This window comes from Penaeus chinensis, chromosome 30 (assembly GCF_019202785.1).
Source record: "Penaeus chinensis breed Huanghai No. 1 chromosome 30, ASM1920278v2, whole genome shotgun sequence".
Classification (NCBI taxonomy): Eukaryota; Metazoa; Arthropoda; class Malacostraca; order Decapoda; family Penaeidae; genus Penaeus; species Penaeus chinensis.
In genome coordinates this window covers 11,923,685-11,929,651 of record NC_061848.1, presented here as the reverse complement: position 1 = coordinate 11,929,651, position 5,967 = coordinate 11,923,685, and positions in this window count along the sequence as shown.

Here is a 5,967-nt window from a genome sequence, read left to right as displayed (position 1 = left end):
GTTTTCCATTCTAGATAATCCGACAGAGATAGAACACTCCATCCAAATAATTAAATGTATTTACTTAATCTGCCACGCCCTGAACCATGCCGAGAATATGGGCATTCGAAAAATAAAATGTTTATCTAAATTCAACATGCTGAATGGTAGGTAAATGCGAAAATGCTAAAGCAGATATAATCGGCTTTCAGGACACTTGTAACATGGAAAACAGATTTAATGTTATTTTTATTATCAACATTACTATCATCATTATCATTGTTATTATTACTATCATTAATATTACCATTATGGTTATTATTGCCATCATCATTATTATTATTATTGTCATTATTATCATTATAATTATGGTAATAATTTTTACTACAACCGTTATTATTTTCGTTAATATTACCATCGTCATTATCATCGTCCTTATTATGGTCATTAACATTTATACTATTGCTGTTGTTATTATTTTGATATTAATATTATCACTATTATCATTATTACTGTAATCACCATTATTACCTTGAAAATGTTACCTCTCGAGTTATTCAGATAATGGATGTCAGGCGTACCCTTTCCGGAGAAAAAAAATCTGTCTACCGATGTGAAAATATATCGAAAACCTACTGAAAAGATTATATATGTATATAAGTTAAAATATAATTAAAGTCTTCCGTGTTTCTTAAACTATTTATCTATTTATTCATTTAACGATTCATATACTCAACGAATTGCGAAGGAGATAGCCGGTTACATCAAAACTAAATGCGTCTCTAGCAAACTGGACGCCAATAATACCTGAAGTACTGCTAATTTTGGAATGTTTTTGTCGCAGAAGAGAGAGTTAAAGGCCCCGCTTCAAAGGCCATTCGGTGGAGGGCTATCCTCACATGGACTGCTAAGAGGTAAAGGACATAATGCTTCAGGATCTCCTTACCACAAACTCCATAGTTCAAGTGAGTTAAGATCCTCTCCCTCCCTTCCCCCAGTTTCTTCCATGGGGTTTTCAAATAACACTTAAACGTAATAGTATCTCTGACGGACGGAATGAAACGCGATTGAAAGAAGAAGTGGAAAAATAAATACGTCCTGTTTCGCGTGGAAATGGACTCCTGTTCAGGCGTTAACTTATTAAAATGACTATACTCCGTCCATTCTCAGAAAAAAAAAAAAAACACAAAAAATGACAACTTATCCCGGACTCTGTTCTAACCAGCTGACTTGTGTTACATATGCTTTTTATTTTACCACTTATATCATATATATATATATATATATATATATATATATATATATATACATGTGTGTGTGTGTATATATATATATAAGTGTATATATATATTATATATATAGGTATATGTGTGTGTATACATATATATATATATATATATATATATATATATATATATAAATATATATATATATATATACACATACACACATGTATGTACATATATGAATGGTGAAACACTACCGTGTTGATACTGTGGTAGAAAAACCCACAATGCACAAACGAGATTTCAAAATCCTCCTGGATTTCATTTTCAGGTCGGATATATCTCGTTTATGCATTGTTGACTTTCTGCCAAATATATGTATATATTTATTTGCATAGGCCTATATATTTTTCGATAATTATTATCATCATTTTTTCTAATTGCTGCCCTCAACATCACTTGATTATTTTTTTCTCAAACGAGACTTGGCAAATCGGAGGACCCCAGCGTAGGGGTTAGCTGCCCCCCCCCCCCCCACCCCCTAACCCCCCACCTCCTTAAGATTGAACGCAATATACTTAGGACGTACTATACTCAACCTAATTTCAATCACATGCTACCGTGTTTGTGCTTCTTTGACAGGCTTACTGAAAGTTACACGACACAACCTGAAGAGGCGCTGAACAGGCGGTCCTCTCAAATAACAAATTTCGTGTCACATTGCAAAGCCGCGCCGACCCATGGGATGAGACGGGTGCGTGGGGTGGGGGGGGATGGGTCGGGGGAGGGGGGGAGGGGGAGGTTTGCAGTGCCACAACTTCCGGGTTCGAAGTTTCTAGTCACTGCTACTCAACGATCTCTAATCGTGTCCAGATGAGAAACAGTGTAGACACTGAAGCCTGTTAGGGAATTTATGTGTTTTGGCACAATAGGTCGTCCGGACATCTTCAATAACAAGAATGTAAGGACCCCCTTTTGTGGTAGATTGCACGGGATCTAAGCATGCATAGACAGGTTAATATACACATGGTATTTAAATTACTCTCAGAAATTACTCAGATGGAAAATAAAAAGATAATTTCGTGACACTCATCACACTTTTCACTTAGTCAAAATGTATATATATATACACACACACATATATATTATATATATATGTGTGTGAATGGTAAAACACTCTTTCGAAGTTGATAATATGGTACAAAGACAGACAAAAACTAGATTTATTGAAAATGAGACTACAGTTTCGAAGTCCACCTGGATTCCATCTTCAGTTCTGAAGAGGAAAGGAAGAGGAGGGGGTATAAAAGAGAGGAGAGGCAACCGGCAACACGGGACAGGTGAGAACAGACGAACGGAAGCGAAGGGAGGTCAGGTTAGGTCGGAGGATCGGGCGGACTATACGCAGGGTGGCCGGCATAAGACAGATGGCGGAGGATGTGGGAAGCGACGAGACTATCGACAGGAGAAAAGCCGCTGTTCAAGTTGAAATTTAGCGGCTGCCTGATCAAGGAGGATTCCAACAGTCTGCGGGTACATCAGCAGAAAGAAAGACAATTAGCGCCGCTGACCAATCCATCTAGTGGCCGTGTCCCACTGATGGGGAAAGGAGGCGTTTTTGTTGTGTCCCCTGGATACAGCGTACGTATGTTGAGACAGACGCCTAGTGAGACTGGCGCTTGTCACGCCAAAGCACTGCCTATCACATGAGTCACAAGGAACAGCATAGGTGCCCTCCTTCGAGAGCTGGTGGACCAGGTTGCGTTAATCTGTCTTCACCTGCCCTGTGTTACCGCGTTGACTCTCTTCTCTCTCTTTTATACCCCCTCCTCTCCATTTTCCCTTCATATATATATATATATATATATATATATATATATATATGTATATATATATATATATATATACATATACATATATAAACATATACGTGTGTGTGTGTGATGAGAGCACTCAAACACATAGCATGGCAGCGGGCAACGTAACTGCAATGTAATATCCTCCTACGAATTACAAAAGATTTATTGCATGTATTTAATTTATCAGAGCTTTAAATCACTGTCCCTCCTAATCTCTCGCGAGACTGCTTATTTTGTACTGATATTCCAGTATGCAAATAGTACCCATGAATCCTAATTTGGCAACCCGAGAATGATGGATAAATGTAACACGAACATAAAACAATCTAGTATTTGGTCGTGATAAAATGTCCAGCTAGTGACTTGCAACTCGAAAGAGTGATTGATAAAATTAGTGCATTATTCAGGGTCTGAGTTCTGATTCCATTGCGTCATAATATCTTATAATGTTTGGAAGATCTCTGTGTACACAAAAGATTCGAATGAACCACTAACGTTAGACTATATACACAAAAGAATGTTTGAAGACATGAATATGGTATCAAGAAGGATTTCGAAACTATTATCTCATCTTTCAATAAACATTTTGTTTCTTATTTATCATTTCTATATAGCGTATTTTATATCATTCTATTAATACAACAGGCAGAATAAAAACATAAAGGGAGGTTCCTATATACAGAAAACAATTTCATCAATAAAGCTAAAGCAAGAACATCTTCATCAGACAAGTTCCTCGAGAATTCTCCAGGTAGGCAAATACAGCGTGCTCTTCCTCATGCTATATAACATCATGAAACCAAGGGATCTCAATTTGCAAGATTGCCCCTTCCTACAACGTTGCTGATATTGAGCATATTCAATGCTAAATACTATAAATTTCTCTTAGAAAAATTGTAAAAAAAAATATACGTATACATATAGACAGTATATACTGAACACTCATTATATTTATAGTTCGGGGCGAAGACGGTTTTACGTACGAGGCACTTTGGTTGATGGCAGAATTGTTAAGTAAACCTAATTCCTGAATCTGCCTGATCTTGGCTTTTCGGATTATCATTATCGTCATTACCAATAATGTTAATACCATTATCACTGTAATCATCATTATTAATGTCGTTATAATTATTATCTTTATTTTTGTTGTTCCTGTTATTAATATTATTATAATAGTAGTAGTTGTAGTAGGGGAGGTAGTAGTGGTATTATCATTTCATCATTAGTATCATTATTATTATTATTATCATTATCATTATCATTATAATTATCATTATTATTATTATTATTATTATTATCATCATCATCATTATCATTATCATTATTATTATTATTATTATTATCATCATCATCATTATCATCTACAATTATACATTACCATTATATCATCATTATTTTTATAATTACTATTACTGCTGGCGTTGTAGTTATTATTATCGATTTTTATAATGTTGGTGCAGCTGCATCAAACTCCATGTTTTCTTTTTATAGCAGTTCAGTGAGTACAGACTTTTTCCAGTGATGGCTTCCATGGTCCAATCAACGGCACACTTTTTTGTTATTGTTATTATTATTGTTGTTATTGTTATTGCTATTATCATGATTATTGTTATTATTATTACTATTGTTATTATTATTATTATAATAATTATTCTCATTATTTTATTATTATTATTATTATTATTATTATTATATCGTTGTTATTATATTCATCAATTTATTTACCACGAGGTTATCTTGAAATGGCAAGATGTTATATGCCAAGAAATCTACGAGATTATCGGAATGAAGAAAACGGACTGAAGTAAGCATTAACTATAGTGAAAAAAATAAAACGAAACGAAAATAGTATATTTTCACATCAAAATGTTTGGAACTTGCTCAGGTATAACTAATCTGTGGTCGTTTCTATTCTTCATCCTTCTTGAAATGATCCATTACGATATGTCTTTATTTATTTCATATTAGACGGCAAAGTTCTCTGGTTTTGTTGTTAGTGTTTATTTTATCTGCCAGATACTAACAACCCAGCCAATTAAAATAAAATGTTGGTCAAGTAATAAAAATATTCCCATTTTTTTTTCACTGAATCCCAAGAAATAGTATCATGGCAGGAATTCTGATATCATGGACTTGTGGAAAAAATATGGAATAAAAAAATGAACGGATACTGAATAAAAAGACAAAGGTTTATATGATGATAAAACTTGATCCCTCATCATCTTATACTGAACCCCCTCCTCTCACATAAATAAAGTTTGAATACATTAGTTTACCATTTCATGTTTGTTATATTATGCAAAATAATCAAAATTATTTTTTTGTGCCTGGTCAGTTCTTGGGTAGGTAGGAATAGTGTTACACAAAACTCCTGTGCTAATGCAAAACAAACAAACAAACAAATGCAGACAAACAACAAAGCGGGAAAACCCAAGACAACAATAATAATAATAATAAAAAAAAAATAAATGATAATAAAAAATACACAGTATCCATCATGTTTTTTATTTACGCCTGTCATCCTGCTCCATTTTGTAAATTGACTTGTATCCATAAAATGCTGCACACGACAGGATACACCACTGACATAATATTAAAATGTTGGCCTTGAACACACGCTTTAATATCCATCCTTTTTGCGATAAGCCAGTTGTCAACGTTCATTTGGGCGCTATTTATAGAAATGATGTGATTAAAAACTCAAGTCAATGCAGAAGAGAACCTAACATAAACATCAACACTTGCTTGCACGTATTCTATATAAAACATCGAAGTCTTGTAAATATTTCTACAGAAAGTGCGAGGGGTGACTGCGATAGTGATTCATGATTAATGATAATCACCGCAAAGCTAATTCTAATAATAACAACAGTGGCAACACTAATATGAAGACAACAGTAACA